This window comes from Pyrgilauda ruficollis, unplaced genomic scaffold, assembly GCF_017590135.1.
Source record: "Pyrgilauda ruficollis isolate IOZ18807 unplaced genomic scaffold, ASM1759013v1 scaffold69, whole genome shotgun sequence".
Lineage (NCBI taxonomy): Eukaryota > Metazoa > Chordata > Aves > Passeriformes > Passeridae > Pyrgilauda > Pyrgilauda ruficollis.
This window is the reverse complement of record NW_024528710.1, coordinates 2,691,037-2,712,026: the sequence shown is the minus strand read 5'-3', so window position 1 is coordinate 2,712,026 and position 20,990 is coordinate 2,691,037. Positions and strand designations below refer to the sequence as shown.

Here is a 20,990-nt window from a genome sequence, read left to right as displayed (position 1 = left end):
AATGACCTGCTGTGGGAGACAGGATATTTACATTCACTGAGGAGAAAGGAAAGGAGAATGTTGTCCTAGCCCAAGTGGCACAGAAGGTAATAGTTCTGCTCTTCTGTCTGTTATTTTAACTAAATAATTTATTCAGCAAGGCATGCCTACTTTTGAGCCCCGTTTATCAAATATCTGTGAGCTCTGGGACAGCCCTGTCCCTTCACAGATAGGAGCACTACACTAGAACATCACCTACCTAAAAAATCACCTAGCAGACTGTGTTTTCAGAATTAAGCTTACAAAGAGATCAGACTTTCTGTAATATTATCAAAAATTCAACTGACAAAAAAATCAAGTTGTGTTTTCTTCAAGCTCATCTCCCCTCAAAAGCCTTCTAACAGATTTCTGCCAACAGCTCTATAGATTAATCCACCTCTGTCCCTGCAGCAGGCAAATAAAGCCTTACACAAATCAGCAGAGCAAGATGCTGCACTCAGCAGATACCAGAACCACACATGCTACAAAATACAGCACAGCCAGATGTAAAGGCAAGGAGGCTGAAGATTAAAGTACCTTTTTGTTATGCCCTTTTATCTTACAAGGTACTCCTGAAATTAACTCCTAGACTGGAATTTTTTTACACCATTTCATTTTCAGATTGCAGCTCAGATTATTTTGAACCAAAAGTACCACAGAAAGATGAGCACTGCTATTCACCTTTGCAAAAGGATGGGAAATTAATTTAAGGTCAATAAAAGCAGGTATTAATTTCCATCTCACAGAATTTATCAACAGCCATAGAATTCCTCAATTTCTAGCTGTGCCAGTAGCGTAAAGAGAGAAAAGCAGCAGCACTTATCCTGGCACACAAAGCAATTGAGCAAGGTCCACGCTACACTGACCCTGCCATCTGGACAGTGCAGAGGCATTTCCAGCATTATCCTGCATAATCATGTAAAATTGTATTCTGATGACAGAGGCCAAAAATCCTGAGCTCCAGAGATCCAGCTGATAACAGCAATCAATCAATCTCCCTTTATGCATGCAAGATCACACACATCACACAGTGATGCCCATGTCACTGCTTCATAAACATGAACAAATTATCACATTTTCTTGCATGTTTTTCAATTCACCAGTTCTCTGGAGTGTGAGAAAAGGAGAAGTTAAGAAGCTGATCCTCTGTCCCCAGTGAAAAACAGAAAGGACTTTGTTGGGGGCTGCTGTATGTGCAGGATTAGGTCTGAATGATTTGCCAAAGGCTTTACAACAAATTGGTTGCTGAGCTAAGAATAGAAGCCAGGAATCCTGGTTCCTGGTGCTGTAGTCACTACATAACAACCCCTGCCTTCTCCCAAAGAGGGCACCCAGGCACACAACTGGACTTGGATGCAGCAAGAGGACACAGTGCCCTTGTGAGGCTTCACTCAGGAATCTTCCCCCAGCTAAAATGCAAGAGCCCTGTGCTGGAAACTATTAAACAGCTGTGGCTTCAGCTCCTGCTTCAGCATTGCACACCAGCCTTATCAGCTTCCTTCCTTATGCCAGGAATGCTGCAGGAATTTGCTTTCTGCAGACTAAAGAGAAAGAAAAATGAAAAAGATGATTGTGTGTGTGAAAGAACAGGAGAGAGAGAGACAGAAAGAGTGAAGATTAAATGCTTTGTCATTATGTAGTTCAACCTTCTGAAAACAGATTTAGTAATCCTGTGTCAAGACTGTGACTTTGGTGTAAGTTTTATCACGGCATTGATCTTGCCCACAGTCCTACCACCTATATTGCAAGTTCCCAGCCTGCATTCCAGCTCCTTGCACAGTCCCTGCCTCAAGAAGACTGCTCAGCTACATCCAACAACCTCAGTGCTTCAGCAGCAAAGGCTTCAGCCAGCTGAGCACTTCTTCAAAACACCACATTTTGGGAAGAACCAAATACCTCCAACGCCTGAGATATAAAAGAAAAAGGACTCAAAATGAGATTCCCTCAACAACAAAAATATATAAAACGATCTCCCACACACTCTGACTTAACAAGGCTCTGCAGGGCTTGAAGGAGCCAGTAGAACAGTTTTGATAAGTTGAAACAAGTACAAGACAAGGAGTGAGTGGCAACAGATTGAGGAACCATCAGCACAGAATCTGCAGATTCTTTCAAAAGGCAGCGAGCTAGAGAAAAAACAGCCAGTGAAGGAACCAAAATTGTAATCTGAAGATGAGTAAATAAAATCCCCAAAACCTCAAGCACTTAGTTTACTTAAGGACCAACTACTCAGACCAAGAAAACCACAGCAATTTTGAAAGAAAATCACCAAGGGATGTTATGGGGTTCTGAGAAAGCCAGCAATGAATCAGTTAACCAGAATATCGGATAATTCCACTGAAGTCAGTCTCCCACAAAGACATTTCCCAATTTTGGATGCAGGCCTTACATTCACTAGTTTGGTGCCATGTAACTATATGACACCGGTTTTCTATAATTCATCAAGAAGGAAACATGCTCTCAGCCAGTGATCTGCAGACTGGGGAGGCCAGAAAAATTCAGGAGGAGGCTCTATGTGGTCATATGAACACATGGGTAAAAATATCAAAAGTAACATTACAGAGCTTGTTGCTTCAAATCTGTCAGTATGCAAGCCTGGACTGAAGTTTACTACTCGTTTAATAGCAATGTTAGACATAGTGAAGGTATGAAGGCCAAGGTGAAGCAGCTTTGACAGATTTCCTGGGAAGCTCCAGTGCCAGGGCACTCACTCTGTGGGGAAGGGTGTTACCTTCATGGGAATCCACTCACACAATGTCAAAGTAATAGTTTTGTGCTGAGGTGAATACATGGCAGGGGAGGAAGGGGAAGGGAATCTTTTAGATTAAATCACAAGCAAGCTTTCACCACAGCAGAAACTCAACAGTATGTCAAGGTTTCCAAGCAAATCACTGCTGACCTGTCCAAAGAAAAGCTGAAGTGTAATTTACTGGATTTCTGTAAAATAAGCTTCATTTTTGACTGAGGCTGCAAAAAGCAAAGCTACAACTGCTGTGGAGTTTCAGTTGGTGCATGATGCTTCATTCTAGAGCTGTGTGAACACTGGGCAGCGTCTTCTACTTGAAGAACTGAACATAAGTGCACTGGAAAAAGCAAGTAACACTTGAATCTATCAACAGAAAGGTACAAAGTCTGTAATTTCCAAATACATTAATGTCAATGTGGCCACTGCTTGCAACCGACTAAAGATTTCTCCTGTTATATGGGCTTAGCTTGCTCACTGTCTATAAAAAACCAGCTAGTATTGGGCCATACTCCTTCCTCAGCTGAGAGTACTGCCTGGATTACAATAAGCCTGTATCGCTGCCAGCTGTAATATGACCATACAAGTACCTGAAAAATCTACAAAATGAGGCTACAAAATGAGCCAAGATTCAATAACTTAATCTCTATCAAATCCTTGCCTCCAAAATGAGGCAAACATTTGGTGAAGATAAAATGACTGGATGATTTTACCACAATTATTTGAGCAGTGGCAAAGTTCAGACTTTCCCGCTCTAAACAATGGCAGTATAAAGAGGTCAACCCTACTGTCACCTGTACTGAAGGAATCAATCTCTTCACCTGGGTTTAAATAACAGATGTCTACAGAAGATATTTCCTTCAACTAAAAAAACAAATAAAGACTCAGCCCAACCCCAAAATTTACATGCAGGTTTTCTTAGACCCTTGCACCCTTTCTGCCCTGCATTCTCACCCTCCCAGCATGGCAGTCCAGTATTGCTGAGCAGCCTGAGAGCTGTTCTGAGGCATCACAGCATCCTCCTGAGCAGCACAGACAGCTGTAAACAAAATATCAATGAAAAAGCCTACTGAAGGTGCAGACCCATGGCTTAAAGGGAGTAAAAATTTCTCTCTGGCCAGACTCCCACAGCAAAGGAGGTCCTGTGCCAGTTACACTCTTAACCAGCATTTTAATGCCCAAGAAGCAAAATAATTTCTTCTTAAACCTCTCCATCAAGAGCCTGCTGAATAGCTGTTCTTTGAAATGATGGCACAGAGCCACCATGGATTTTTTTTTAACAAACCAGCACTGAATAGAATCTCAGCCACAGAGGAGCAATAAAAGAGGAAGAGGTAACAGAGCAAAGCTTGGGGAACTATCAATCCAGGTACCAGCATCTTCATATTCACACTTAACAATAAACAACAGCTTCAAACCATGGTGGACCTGCAAAAAGATGGGAGCACTGTAAGCATCAGCTAGCCAGGAGAACAAAGGAATGGCAGAGCCTTGGTAAAGTAAAAGTTAAAGCAGCAGAAACCATACATATGAGTCTGGAATGCGATGCTGGGGAAAGAACCATCAGTAATCCTGTCACTTGCTGATTTTTCCAGGCTGAGAAACCAACAACAAAATGCCATGTTGTTTTCAGTCTGCCCATCTAGAGCCAAATGGGATGTTTTGTCCTCTTAGTACAGGACTTCCAGTATTCACACATTTCACCACAGATAATCAAGACCTGGCTTTAATGTAACATGAATTATCCAAGGATCCCACTGGTATGCCAAGCAAAGAAGCGTATTTTCCCAGAAACCTCAAGCATACTGATGTCCAGTTTGCATGAACAGGGTTTTAGAGAAACATTCCCTCTAACATGAATACTTTAGCCTGGGCTGTAACTCACTAACATCAACACAGAGAAACTTGTTGACTCTGCTATGCAGAGAACTGGGTTATCAGGGCATCCCAAGCAGATTTGTAACAAAATCATTGCCTTGAATATTGACATTTCCACTCTTGTATCTGCAGACAGGGCAAAGAAAAATACTTCCTGCAAGAGAAAGCTCTGGTCAAGCATAACTACCAAGTCAGGCACATTTCAAAACACACTGTAAAGTAAATCATTGCACAGCCATTGTGTTGTATTAAAGAACAGGTTGGCACAGGAGGTTTTAGGCTTTCCAATTCAATTCTATTTTTTCATCTGGCAATGCTTTTCAACTTTGTACAGTGCAAAATACAGTGAACTGGTACAACCTTGGAGTTTGGGCTGAATGCCAATTGTTGGCCCTAGAGCAAATGAAGCCAATAAAACAGGACTGACTTGCAACCTGAACAATTGTTTTCAAAGAAAGATGGTAAACTCCTGGAGAAGTGGGAAATATTTTCATGGAAAAGAGAAAGCCACACCTGTAAGCTTCAGGTATTTCCTTATTACAGAACTTACCTTGGGGACATGACATACCTACTCAGCATTTTTTTCACTTCTTGCTGCCAAAAGGAGGTGATGTATTTGAAGTACATGCAAAGGTTAGCTCTGTAGAGATCACAATTTTGTAACTACTTCATCTTTTTTGTTTATTAACAAAGGCTGGATCTACATTTCTCAATACAATATACAAAGAGCTACATAATTTGAGTTAGACTATTACTATAATTGACAAGACTATTACTATAATTGACCAGAATAGGTGCATTTTCTCATATGGTTCAGAGATATCACAGTTACCATCTTCTCAAAACATGAAAGATGACACTTCATGAGACATAGATGTGCCAGGCAATAAATCTTGGAGCAGAAGGGTCCTTATTTTAATTCTAGTCATCACTGATGAAGAGATACAATTGTCTTTCCAAGACAGACACAGGAGAGATGAAAACAAAGCAAACAGTTAAAGAAAACCACAAAAATGCTCAAGGTTTCATTTAAATCCTGGTGTACTCGTTCTGGTCTCATAAAAACAGCCGACCCCACAGTCTGCACAACTCCTGAGACCAGGAGATGCTATGCCACAGCTGCCTGCACTATTCACAACAGCAAGGAGGCCTATTTCAGTTGGGCACATGCATCTGTTTTCCCCTCCCTTTTCACAAACTCCCCATTTCAGTCCTAAGCACGGAACAGGTTGGAGATCTGCTCACATGGCTTGCATGTCTGTGCACTCCTAACCACAAAAAGGTGTCCCAACAGGTTTGATACTTTGCACCACTCTAGGATCTTTCATATCAATGTCTGGAAATGAGGCAGTGGCCACTCTTCCTTCAGAAGAAATACTCCTAGGCTCCTTCAGTGCTGGCAGCTCAGAACTCACAAATAACCCCTCAGTAAGAAGGCAAATGCATTCAGCATGATATAAGGCCTCCTGGGATCAGGACTCAAACTAGCTTCCTTCTCCTTCCTATTCTTCTACAGCTCCCTGCAAGGCTCTGGGTAAATCAGGCTATCCTCCTGTGCCTAAATTCTACATTTGTCTAAGAGAGATAATCACTCTTCACTACTAAAGAGGGGAATTCTCAAGCTACACTCACTAGTGATTGACAGGAACTCAGGTACTACAGAAAAACACCATTAGAAAATCACCCCTCTGCCAAAAATGCTTTATGAAAAACAAATGTTCCTCAAAAAGCAGGTTTCAGATTCACTTCCCTAGTAGTTGCCACAAAAAACCCCACAATTTAACATAAACTCTATCTATCTAAAAATATCCCAACACAACTTGACAATGTCCTTTCAACCAGACATTAAAAAAAAACCTACAGGCACAATTACATATGACAAAGATAATGACAAAACAAGAAAAGAAAAAAGGTAGGCAATATTGTTCCTTCTAGCTTAAAAAAAACCCCTAAATTATAGTGCACTCAGTTTGCTGGTTAATAGGTGATGTGATGGGTCCTTAGTTCATCTTGGGATAATTTAAGAACAGAATGATTAGCAGTGTGTGATGACAGTGATCACTAGCTGGTTCCTGGGGAGCTGATAAGTTATTAAGCCAAACAATGGATCGCTATTATGAGCAAGTCAGTGCACTAACTGCAATTTCCTTGAAAGCTGAGTGGTGCATGATTATACTTGTCCACTCAGACTGCCTGCTGGCAGCTCCACATTCTGCTATTGTTCTGAACTGTAGAGTCTTCCCAGCACCCAGGATACAGCCACAGAAAAATGTATTCTTCATATGCAGGCTTCATTGTGGCAGCTGTTGTCTGAAGGATAGTGGAAGAGAGACATTCTCTCTCCTGAAGCACAACTGTTAGAGCCCCTAAAAACATGTGGTTTTATTTGTCAGCAGGAGCTAACCTCTACTTTCTAGCTGAGGCAATTTTCATTTCAAGAGAACTCTAACTTTGGAATGACAAATGTATACAGCTACAGACATATTGTACACATGTTCATATATATGTGTGTTTATGTGTATTTAAATGCCACACATACATATGAGTACATTCCTGGTGGTTTTCTTTGTGAGTTTCAGGAAGACTGCTGTTACCACTGGAAGCTCATATGGGCATCTTCCAACTCACACTGCTCTCTCAAGGTACAAGGAGAGACAACAGAGAACACCTCCATTAACAAGCCTACCAAAACTAGGAAGAAAAAAACACAGAAGAAAGCAGCAGCTGGATGACAAGGACTTCAAAGTGGCTAATACACACATGGATTGAAAACAAGGCCTTCATCTGTCCTACTAGAAAGGGGCAGTCCTAGTGGTGAAGACTATGCAGGATGTGGAAAACAAGAGCGAGGTGCTACTACAGACTTGCTGAGTGAGATGGGTAAGAGTCCTGGGTTACCTAAATGATGCTTTTATCCCAATCATCTGTTCTGTTTACGCTGGATGTTAAGTTCTACACCTTTACGACTGGTTCTGAGAGTGAAGTGGGGAGAAAAGAAGCACAGTTTGCTTTCAGAAACTGCACTTGCTCCCCTGCATTCCTTCTCACAGACTGTGCTGTCTGCAGCATGGACAGACAGCGGGAGAGAGCTCTCCTTTGCTTTTTAGTTTGTTTTTTTTTAGCTAGCTGAGGCAGTGAAGTTCCCTGGACTGTGGCTTTTCTTTTTCTTGGAACTGTTCAAACCAGCTCTGGACTGAAAACCCAGAAGAGCACTGGGAGCTCACACCTGTGGCCTGCCAGGACAAGGCATTTCCGAGCGCAGGAGGGACTGATAAGAGACGGAGCAAGCTGAGCTACCCCCCACAACAAGGACTTTTAGAATTTGTAATCTCCTCAGAACAGCAAGGTTCTATTGTTTAATGTTGTTCCATTTTTTGTGCTGGTGAATGCTTTGCCTGTTAAATAAACAGTCTTTTTCCATGGAAATATTTTCCCGAACCACTTGAATCTGCTTTCTAGAGGAATCCCTTTAGAGGTTTTTCTCCCAAACTTGCCCTAAACCAGGACAGTAAGGCACTCGCCTTCCTGTGTGCCTCAGTTTCCTCCTCTGCAAAGCAAGGCAGCAGGCTCTGCCCAGCTCCCAGAGGTGCAGCCAGCACACGCTGTGCTGGGTGACCCTGGAGCACCTGCGGGGGCCAGGGACTGCAGGGAGCACTGCTGAGGCAGCACAGGGGCCAGATGCTGCTGGAGACATGGAGTGAAGCCAGCCCTCAGCCCACCTGGCTATGAGAAGAGAGAAGAACAGAGACCCCCATTTTTGATCCTCTATACTAATTCTCAGAAATATATCTTCTCTCTTGCCCACGTGAGCATCCACACTAAGCCTTTCCTTCCCTTTGGTGTCTTTTTACTTTACTCCTGCCCTAAAAGTTACCAGCTAGTCTGAGCAGGAGGCAATTTTTTTAAAGCCCTTAAGCATCTCCTCCTGGAACAGCAACAGCCATTTTGGAGTCCAAGCCCTGTTGGCACCCAATGAGCCTTGGAGTACCCAAGTGCTTGTTTTTTTTAATGGGACTTAGGTGATTCGGAAAGTATTATCATGTACCTACCATTGATTTGATATAAAGCGAACTTTAAGTGGGAAGAAAACCTGACATTGAGAAGATTTAACAAGTGCTTAAAAGGTAAGTCCTAATTAATTTTTAACTTTGTTTTATGTAAGGCTTACTTAAGGAGCAGATGAAATTCTTTCATGTCCTTTTTTGCTGTGCTGATCCTGCAAGGAATATATAACCAGGAGTATGTTTTAACAGGCCTAGGAAAAAGTATGAGTACCAGTCTATTTTGAATCCAGGAACTGCTCCTGTCACTGAATTTTTTTCAAACCCAAGTGAAAGGGAAAAATGATTACTGTAAAAACACAAAGTGAGAAAATATAATATTCAAAGAGGGATACTAGTAATACATATAGATAAAGCCTCCCCCTATGGTTTTGAAGAAAGGTTAATACCATTGCTAGTCACACACCTTATACCCATATAAATAAATAGTTTTTCTCCTTACAAGATCTAATCATCTGACCATTCATTCTCCTGAATAAAGAAAGGTTAACAAGTCAGTAATTTCTACTCCAGCTCTGAATTAACCAGCCCATAGCCACACTACTCTAACTGTGAGTCTGTACCATAAACAAAATGAGGTGGCTTCAAAGTGTAGGGGGTCTGACGTTTGGTAGTTTGTTTTTTTTTTTTTTTTTTCTCTCCTGAACTTGGAACACACACAACAAGTTAACAACAACTTCTAAAACACTGGAGATGAAAACTGTTCAATCAGGGACAGGAATTTCATCAACTGCTTTGCTAAGATGCTCCAAGTACACCCTAAGTTATCCAGCCAACAGAGACTGAACCTAAAGATAGATCCTATCTTTATGATAGATTTTATGTAGTGTGGCCATCCACTCATCTCTAAGAAAAGCACATGGTTATGGTAGTAGGAAATCTCAAAAAGTGATAAACAGCAGTAACTTGCCATGGAAGGCTATAAAAAACGGATTAACAGCCAATTATGTACCAGTTTTAAGCCTCAATGCTTCTATAAACATAGAAGAAAATTAATTTCTAACGTATGCTCATGGACATCTTGGACACAAATTTTACATGAAGCATATAACTTACACATGCACATATTATTTAGCATTTTTGGCTTGGTTCTTTTTTTTTTTCTGCCACCAATTGTTAGGTCGTTATCACCTTTATAATGAGATATCCATTCAAAATACACTGCTTCACAAGATCATTAAAAGCCAATAGGCAACTATATTGTTTCAGGACTACTTCATATTTAAACCATTGCCTAAAACTACAATTCAAACACCATCTGAATGAACAAAGCCATTCAAATGGGTACAGAACACATAAATTTACATTTACATTAATCATTCTGGCCTGATTTCACACTCCTGTGCAAACAGGAAGTATTTCTGGCCTGTCACAGCATAAGAGCTATCAGGGCATAGCTCAGTGATTCCATGCAAACTCTTGCCTTATAAACTTACCCATCCTCAGACATGAGCCTTTCCCTACATACAGAGCACTTGTCCAGGGATCAAACCCCAACAGTCCCTGGAATACAGCACTGGGATGGGTAACGTGGTAAGGCATAAAGCCAACAGCATGACTCTATGTACAGGAATTGTAAGAACCACTCAGAAATGCTTGGAGTAACTTGACAGCAATAGGAAGAGTACAGAGAAAACACTTCCCTACAGTGAGGCTCCATCACATGGCTACTCTTACAGTGGAATTTCAGAAACTGCACAATAACCAAAGCACCACATTTACTGCAGGGCATGCAGCACACAATACTGCACCTAAAGTCAAACAAAGTCACATCTGGACTTCATATCATTCTAATACTTTCCCTTACTTAGGTCAAGGACACAAATGAAACTTCCATGTAGAGGGGTTGGGTAGCAGTAGCTTCATTAGTCTTGTGCATCTATCTAACATCATTACAAATTGTAATTAAGTTGTCTGCACCAACACAGAAGTGAATACATGCCCTTTCCCAAGGCAAACTTTGCTCTTACAAAGCTATGGAATTTTTTGGCATCTACCTTTGTTTCAGCTAGTTTTTCACAGTTTAAAGGCAATAAGCAGTTTCACCTGAAATGCTCACAAAGCAGCACAAAGCACCAATAAACTATGGCAAACAGTCTTATTCATACCAACAGTTCTCTCCATAACCAAGAGGCTGCACAGTGTCACTTTAAAGTTTCAAAAACACTTTGTCGTGCTGAGATGAGACATTCAATCGCACATTATAATGCCATGTGGACAGTAATGCCAAATGGAGCAAAGCATTACAATGTGAACGAGGTCACATTGTTAACACAGCAGAGAGCAAAGCTCCATGCATGGCTTTAAGCACTAGATCCCAATGGACAAAATCCTGAGCAAGCTGCTTGAGTAGCCTCTGCCTTGAGCTGGGGGGTTGGGCTACCTGATCTTCAGAGATCCTTCTTGATCTCATCCATTCTGTGAAGATTTGCTATTTTCTAAGGTTGTGACAATGTAGCAGGCTTGGACTGAAAACTGCACCAAAAGCTTGAGGCTGCACTGTTGCATTAACCCTCAGTCCCACATGAGGCTCCCGGACAGCCAGGAGCCATCCATGCTCATTCACAAGGCCAGCTCTGGCTTTTATCACCTCCCTTCATCTTTCTCACCATTAAACCATAAAGCCTGCTCTGGTCAAACCAAATTCCTGCTTACTTTTCTGTGTTTAGCCAACATCAAACTGGTGTAGCAAAGCAGTTTCTGGTAGTCATCAAAATACTCTTACACCGTATGCCAGGAGTACTGACAAGAAAATAATCACTGAAAAACAAAGTCTGTGTTAAGAATTATGCCCTGTTCCTTAGGATTCCAGACGTTCTGCACATCTGTATCTTGTCTGCAATGCAGGTAACTTCATCCATTTTATTTTCCATAATGAAGCATTGATTTTGTTTGCAAAAAAAATTGCTATAACCACTCTACATTGCTGGTATTTTATCTGAAGAAAAATCTCTTAACAAACACAATCTATGTCAATTTGTGACCACTTACTTTGTGAGATGGAACCATTGCAAAGCACACAGTCCCACCACTCACAGGAGAAAACCATCCACTAACTAGACTCACCTGCAGGAAGCTCAAGAGAGACTGAGCCACAAGTATGTGGTTTCACACCTCGCTGGCTCAGCAGATGCAAACAAACTAGACACAACAAAACTCTGCCTGGTTTACAAAAATGCCAAATAGGTAGTAACATGCAACTCACAACACATCATTTCAGTATATCATAAATTGCCTGAAATCTATCCCCACAGCAGTGAAAGTGAAACATCACCCTTCTGCAACCAAGTAGTTTGAATAGGAAAACAACTAAGAGCACAATTTTATTTTAACATTAGCTCATCTGATATAAAGATACCTGAAATCCAAAAATTTTCGCAGAGATGATATCTTAGGTGTGAGATAATTTAAACAACATTTATCAAAATACATTTTCTGCTCCAAACTACAAAGCAAATTAAACATCTGCTGAGGAGAAGTCACTGACAAAGCCACTGCAACCAGTCCACTTATCCAATACACCAGGTTTTGAAAGCATATTATCTTCCACAAGATGGGTGAATATTTTCCTGATTTCAAATTACTCAGTTTAGTTCAAAATGATCACTAGTTAATTCCAGGTTGGGAAACAAATTAGGAACTGAAAAGGCAAGTAAACTTGGTTTTCTTCTTCCAGGCTGCAAATAAGAAGTAGGTGTGGAAGGCTGAGACCTCCCAGCTCCAATGTCCTGCCAAGCACAGTCTCAAGTCACCACTGGCTTCATTTGTTTAGTACAGGTCATGTTACACTGCTTAGTTATAAACACATAATAAGCTGAGATTTTTTTTTCCCTAAATACTTAGCACATTTAATACTATGTAGTAGTTTAAAAAGAGCAAATGAAAATGTTTGCTTTCCATGTTACAAACTCCAATTTCCACCCAAAAGCAGCTTGAAAAAGATCACAGCTGAAAAACTAATCATGATAAGTCATCCGTCATTTTCAAAAAAGCACCAAAATAAAGACTAAGTAAATCTATGTAAATGTATACAGTTGCTTAGATTCATGCAGAGTATATTTTCAATATTAAAAGCTACCTTTTTTCTTCCAAGACTACATTTATTTGCAAGTGAGTGCCTTAGAGGTTATCAAGGGAAAAGAGTCAATCTTTCTTTAGGAAAAGAAATAAAAGCTACAAATGTTAAACAAGATTAACATGGGCCATTTCAGTCAAGGTCTCAGACTTATCAACTTCCACCAACTCACCCTGCAGAAACATGCACGGCATAAGAAAGGGCTGAATACTGATCTTTTAACCACAGAACTAGGATAAATATTCAGTTATTGCTAAAACCAGTGCATATCATTACCCAGATTCTCTTCATGTAACATTCTTAAAAAGTATGAACAGAAAAAGCCAGGGAGAGTCACACATATATTTTAAACTGTTCCACCCGTGTTGAAACTTGTAAATTTTCCCCTCTCAGGTTCAGAAATTCCCCCAGTATCAACTTTTTAAATTCATCTATTTGAATACTTTGGATAAGACTGAAAGGTTGCATTTTGCTCCTAAATAGGCACACCTTATGCCATCTCTAGTATCCTCTATAATAAGAACACTAAAACTTCACAGGAAAATATGAACTTCTCCTTTACAGTTACATCTCAGTCAAACAGACATTCACACTCCTGAGAGGGTTTGGTTCCTACTTTATAAACAATTTGTATTGAAAAAAATTTGGGTCAAGGACAGCTTACCATCAATAACAGCCTACATCTCTCTACAATTACTGGCCAATAAGTAGCAAAAGTATCTTAAAAACATTTATTCCATCACATTACCAAACAATAACTGGACCACAACGTTTCAAAAAAATCTCTTTGCCTACGCAGGCATCCCCACAAAAGCGTACCTCAGAGGTCCCCAAAGGATTAGTGAATGGTCTTCTGCCACCAAGCAAACTTGCCACTTCTCTCTTCCATAGGCCAACTCTGTGCTAAACAGCAGCTCTGGTATCTGCTGGCAGATCTGGTATCTCTGGTATTACTGCTGGGAGCTTCCTAAAGCAGGCTACAGATCAGAAGTAGGCTTTTTATTTTAATCTCTAGTAAGCCACACTTAACAGACCAAAGTAAGGTTGTTCTGGCTGGTGAAAAAATTTAGGCGTTCACTGTATTTCTTTGGATGTGAAAATAAAACATTAATAACCAGTACATACTGTTTGTTATATATAAGACTACAAAAATGAGATCAGATTCTCTATTTCAATAGTCAGCACAGTAAAACTTTGTGTATTACATCTGGGACTAACAAGGGCTTGTACAGTGATGGAACTGGCTTAATCAATCTTCATTTCTTTTGTGCCATAATAGAACATTTTTGCCTGTGCTTTCTTAACAAATATATCTTATCTACACAAAACTCAGCTGAGTTGAAAGTGGGGAGAAGAGATCTTTTTACTATGAAATGCTAACAGCAGCTCAGAGGCTTTACTCTGTTGATTCTGAACTATAATGAATGGAGGTATTTCCTCACATTCTTATTGGATAATTCTTCCTTTACCAGCCTTCAGTTACCAGCAGATCAGAGCTGGAGTTTACTCTTGAGTTGGTAGTAAACAAAAGAACAAATCCATACTGTTTCTGGTGAGAAAAGAAATTGGAGCCTTTATCCAAATACATTAAAACTCTAACATGCAGGATGACTAAGAAGATGTGTGTTGGATAAATGAGGTGATGTGCTAAACAGATTTTAAAAAAAATCAATAGAAAGACATGTTTATAGAGAATGACCAAGGCATTGTCAAAGAATTCAACTATCAAATAGAGATTTAAGTTATTTATTATAATTTAAGTTATAATTCAGTAGAGGGATTGTGTTAATGAACAATTTAGCTGCTACTTCTGCATGACAAATGCACAGTACTCATACTTTCCCATAACAGACCTGGCACTGGCTCCACTGCTGAAGCAAACCAGTACCAGCTTGCAGGAAGAGCCATCTAACTGATAAAAGCCACATTTTTAATTTAAATACTGACTTTCACCTCAAAGTAATAAAAAACCATTCATCTGAGGGGATCTTTAATGAGTTACAAGGCAAAAGAGGAGTATTTTTTCCTTTTTTCTATTTCTCAGCTCAACATGAGTGGGCACCATTGATGTTTCTTTTACTTAACTGCTGTTGTACCTTACCCACAGGTGATGCATCTCATCTATGTGACAGCTTTCCCAACAAACTGAAACATGGGAAATAAGGGTAAACAACTATCCCACCACCAACTACAGGCAAATATCTATTTATTTTAAAAGTACAATATCTAAATCAACATTTCTCCAGCACATGGTGCTGCCCAGCATTCATTACACTCTGGGTTTGATCTAGTACTTCCATCCCACCTTTTGAATCTCATTTAGTTTCTAAAGCACTCCTGTCAGTTTCTGACTTGGCATCAGCCTCAGCCTGATGGGACCACATGGTAGGTTGAGGACTGAATGCTTGACAGAACTGCCAGGCAAAGAAAGAGAAAATCAGGCAGTACCCCACTGGTAAGCCATGTGCCAGAAGCAGAAAATAAAGGGAAAAAATAACATTTGTAGATAAACAGTAAGAGACCATCAGGAAGGAATTCTGCTCCTTCCAAGGTTTAACATGTTAAAACACTGCAGAATGCTCTCTTAGCCCAGCAGCAGCTGAAACACCCAGCAGCCTTGAACACAAACTGATGACATCCACAATTAAAGAGCTTATGTAGTTCCTTAGCCCAAACAAGTAAATTCTGTTCTCTCCACCTACTCACTTAGCTGATTCTCACTAGCTCTACTCATCCTGAACATCCACCAGCAAGTTCAGCACCATAAATGCCCATGGTGAAACAAACAGGGCAGCAGAGTGCTCTGGGGAAGGGCAGGCAGGCAGCTTTAGCCATGAGGCTTCCCATCACTCCAGCCTCCTGTGGTGTCTGGACATCAGCACTCACTCCTTCTGTAACAGATGGTCACCAAATCACACTGAAAAAGAAGTCCCCACACCTCAGATATCACACACATACACACACCCAGAAAACAAAATAAAATATTCAAGGCATTTGGGAGTTTTTGCCACAACAAAAGGAAACATGAGCAATATGTTTTAGACGAGCAGATATGGTCTTATAACTGGCAAAAGCCTTTACTCAGTGGTCTTCCTAGGATGCACAGGATGGCAGGAGCCCTGAGAGACCAAAAAAAAAAAAGGGTTTTAACAATAGGAGTAACTTGCCTTTGCCAGATAATCATCCAGTGTTGCAGGCCGATCTGCTTCTCATATAAGGGCATAAACAACATGTGTTTGTCTGAGTTCATACCAAGGGAAACAGACTGCTGATCTCAATGTCCTCAAATGATGCATGGATACATTTTAAGCACTTGTTTGTCCTATTATATTCTGAAGTCCAAAATAGACCTTTTATTACAGTATCTCCAATTTCAGGACACCTATACAGTAAACAAGTGATCAGGGAATGAGAAACACTTATATTAATAGCAACAGCACACTGTTCATAAGTAGAGGTGTCAATTATTACTAAGCAAAATGGACAAATTACCAAAAATACCACCACAAACGTAAAGACAACAAACCTAGTTTTATTTTTTGCTCAAAACCCAAAGAAAATCCAACTTCTTCTGTACATTTTATCTCCATTCACGTCTTGCTGCATTTTTATTGGAATGAATATTTTTAAGGACCTCTCTACACTAAGAATACCTTCTGCCTCCAAGCATCCCACTGTAGTGGGATCACAACATCCCATCTAGCTTCTCTGGGAAGCATCCCATTCACATGGACAGCCATGTGTATGTAGTGCCAAACCTGTAAGCTTGCAAAGTGTCTGTAATTCTGTGTCAAGTCACCCATATATATAAACTGGAGCACCTTGAAAAAGAACCCAGAGTGACAGATGCTTTTGGAATGGCAGCATTTAAACATTTCAGGTGATCAAGGTCTCATCCTTTAAACATGCAGAACTTGTTCCTTCTCTTCAGCATTGAGAAATAATGATAACCTCAAACCAAAGAGTATCAAAAAACCCTCAGAGATTTTAAAATTTGTGATGACCTACAATTAGGTCATTTAAACACCCAGCCCTGTGAGCAAACTAACTGCTCACCTTTATTCTATTTATAATTGAATAGCTTTACAATTTAAATAATACTTTTCTCCCACAACCACTTCACTGCTTACCACCAAATCTTTGTATTAGGTACTGGAATAGACAGGAAAGATGACCTGTTGGCACTGACTCCAGATGTTCAGGGGTCTGCTAAATCATTACCCAGAAATCAGGCTAACTACATGACATAGACCCAGTGCTTGGAAGAACCCTGATCCCACTTTATTCTCCTGGACTCTCCATATATTTTTATGTAGTCTCCAAAGACAAGGGTAGGCTCACCTTCCTACTATCTACTGCATGCACTGGTGACTCAATGCGTGCATTATCCCAATCTGCCCTCCATTCCATTTAACTCCTATGCACTAAAAGGAATAATAGAATTTGCCGAGTTGGAAGGGACCCACGAGGATCACTGAGTCCAACTCCTGGCCCAGCACAGCTCCATCCCTAAGAGTCACACCAAGTGCCTGAGCATTGGCCAAACACTGCCGGAGCTCTGTCAGCCTTGGTGCTGTGCCCACTGCCCTGGGGAGCCTGTCCAGTGCCCAGCCACCCTCTGGGGGAAGAACCTTTTCCTAACCTCCAACCTGGCCTCCCCTGACACAGCTTCAGGCCATTCCCTCAGGTGCCATCACTGTCACCCAAGCAGAGATCAGTGTCTGCCCCTGCTCTTGCCCTCACCAGGGAGCTGCAGACTGCAGTGAGTCCCCTCAGCCTCCTCCTCTGCCGCTGAGCAGAGCCAGTGCCCTCAGCAGCTCCTCACACGGCTTCCCCTCGCGGCCTTCGCTGTCCTCGTGGCCTCCTCGGGACTCTCTCTAACAGTTTGAGATCTTCCTTACACTGTGCTGCCCAAAGCTGCACACAACACTCGAGGTGAGGCCCCCCGAGCAGAGCAGGACAATCCCTCCCTGGCCCCACTGGCACTGCTGGGCCTGGTGCCCCAGGACAGGGATGGCCCTGCTGGCTCCAGGGCACTGCTGGCTCAGATCCCACTGGCCACCAGCCAGCACCCCCAGGTCCCTTTGTGTGGTGCTGCTTTCCAGCATCTCCTTCCCCAGCTGTCCCCACACCCAGGGCTGCCCCTGCCCAGGTGCAGAATCCAGCACTTTTCCTTGTTGTATACAGTTATAAAGTATTTTGCAATTAGAAAAAAAATCAAGACAGGAATGTAGCAGAACAGTATTTGTATCAAGTCCTCAAGCAGGTTACTTGTGGCACCTCTCCCAGCATGAGACAGTTTAACCAAGGAAGCAGAGACACTTTGATGTAAGGGAAACTGCTCATTTTGCAGCACACAGGGAGAGGAAGGCAGGAGTTCTCAGATGAGCACAGGTCTCTGCCCCAGAGAACTAGCATTTACAGAGGCACATACAAAAGAAAAATAATGCTATGGTGAAGCCACACACAATTGTTATATTTACATGCATAGACACACTGCACACCTTCTGAATAGGTAAGAATCCTTGGCACCAAGGAGCATTCAAGCCAGACACAGAGACACAATATGCTGAGCTGGAAGGGACTCACAAAGATTATCAAGTTCAGCTCTTAGGTGAGTGGCTAATATGAGGGCTGAACCCCCAGCCCTGGTGCTATTAGCACCATACCCTAACCAACACCATCAATGAACACCAGAATGGTGATGACAGCAACAGCAAAAACATTAGACACATGCAAATCTTCAGCATGTCACTAAAGAAGACATGGATCACTCCTCCACTGGGGTGCCTGGCAGAGCCTGCTGAAATCAGTAGGCCTGCACTGACAAAAGCACAACACCAAGAGCACAGTCCCCAGTGTAACTACTTAGCAGTTCCACTACTATTTATTCCCAGACGACCTCTCTTAATTCAACTTCGCATAAAATACCTCATGCCTAATGTAAAGTTATGATTAAGAGTATTTTTCTTTTAGCTCAGTTCAGCCCACTACTTCATTCACTACTGGTCTCACCTCTTCACCACGTTAGCTGCTGTCTTGCTCCTGGCCATCAGGATAGTCTCAAAATTGCTGTTCTCTGTACCAGAAAATATTGCTATTGTAACAGAAGCTAAATTAAAACACTTGTGTCATGAACAAGGGCAAGAGTGTGAGAGCATGGCAAAAGGCCAAATAAAAAGGGAGATTTGTTACTTTTCCTTCCCAAGGGGTTTAAGAAAAATGTGCAAGATTAAAAAAATAACAGTTCCAGCCCTTTTCCCTGATGTATGACAACATGAAAGAGACCCTCCAAATCACTTCTCACAGGAGGCTGTGTAAAAACCCTAGTTTCTTGCATGACTAACATAAGAATACTAATGATGTCATTGTCACCCCTTTGGATCACAGCTGTCCTACAAATCATTACTTCTTACTGGCAGCCGTGCAGCACGAGTAAAACTGTTTAAAGTCTCACTGGGAAAAATGTAGGTGATGTAGTAACTGGTATCTTTGCTATCTCTTTAGAACAGATTAGCAGGGATGTGGACTACCTCCCTCTTTCACTCCCCTGGGGGATTCTTTGCACATGGGGTGTGTGGGAGAGGAGATTTGTCTTGCACCCTTATAAAAAGTTGTTGACTTTTGAACATATTCACTTTTTATAGGAGGAGGAAAGAGAAACAGTGGGGTCATAAATTTATAGTTACATCTCCCAGAGACCCTCATCTTTCTTATACACATGATGTTGATCAGAGAAGATCCGTGGGACAGGGTCCTTGTTTGCCACGGGGCATGCAGAAGCACTCAGGAGAAAGCGTTTCAGTGCTGTCAGTTGTCTCAAGAATGACACAAACAAGCTTCCCCTGCATCTCTACTGTCTGCAAAAATAACGAAATTAACAAAAGAGAAATAAAGAGAAGTTTCCCATGCCAACAAATCATTCCACAAACATCTGTTGTTCCTGATCAGTGAGATTCCACGGAAGGTAAGGAAAGATTGATACTCAGGGTATATATGTTAAAAGACAACACAGCAACCAGAGACAATACAAAACTGTCAGGTGCTGCACCCAAAAGCTGGACAAATCCCAAAAGATAACCCCAAAGGGGTTATCTTACTGCCCTGACCCTTTCACAGCTCTCTAACACTGAAAACATGAAATGTAATGGGAAACAAAAAGACAACAGGATCATCCCTGAAGTTTAAAAAATAAAAAATAATAATAAAAAATCCCAAACAAACAGAAAATGCCCCATGAAACTCCAGCCTATGCATTAAGAGTGACAGATTAAAAACTTCATTGTTGACAGTAAAAGTGACATTTGAAGCATGGGAGAGGAAGCAACAAGACCTTCAAAAAATCAGCAGCAACTTTCAATTACAATGAAACAATACATAAAAATAGAAGCTTAAGACTGAGGACCCTTTAATGCCTTATGGAGCACTCAGGGACAACAGTAAACAAGGTGCTGATATACTTTACACTGCAAACAATGTTAGTAGAAAGCCAAATGGGACAAGCCCCAAATCAGAGTGAAATTTCAAGGCATGAAGTTTGAGATAAAGGGCTGTAATCAAATTACACCACAAATGGGTCCATTCATCTAAAAGCATTTAAACAGAGAGCATTGAATTACAGTTTGAAATAAAACAAATTAATTTGCTTTCTATTCTTAAATATCTATTCATTATTTTCCTACTGCCAAAGAAAATTTCCCACCTCAATACAAGAATGAATGTGGGGAGAAAACTGAAATACTAATTATCAGGCAAGAAAAACAAGAAGAGTTTGAATTGTGTTATTTACATTCCCATTCCTCTTTCTGAATAGCGTGAAGTCAACAAACTAAGTGAAGACAGAAGAATCTGCAATTGCAATTCAAGTTGTTTTGTGCAAAAGGCCTAGCACCTTACGTACATCCAATAAACTGGCCACAGTATTTTCTTTCCTCCCCCTAAATAAAAAAATAATTCTGACAGTGCCTTCAGTGCTTTCCACTATGTTTTTCTTTTTCCCGAAAGCTATCACAATCCAAGTGACTTAATAGCACAATATTCAAGTGCAGGGCATGCATCGCCCCTCGTCCTCCCCCAATTTGGCAGCGCTGGAAAAGCACCTTTTAAACCAACCCGCGTGTGGAGGACCCGCTCTTTTTGTAAGCGCTGCAAGGAACAACAATCCGGGGGGGGGGGGGGGGGAAAAAAAACCCCCAAAAAAAAACAAACCCCAAAA

General features: G+C 41.2%; 1 protein-coding gene across 1 annotated transcript in view; it reads right to left on the bottom strand.

The window, feature by feature from the left end:
• The window catches only part of CASTOR2 (cytosolic arginine sensor for mTORC1 subunit 2), a 116,556-nt gene that overhangs the window by 94,257 nt on the left and 1,309 nt on the right, over positions 1-20,990 (bottom strand). The window lies entirely within an intron of this gene.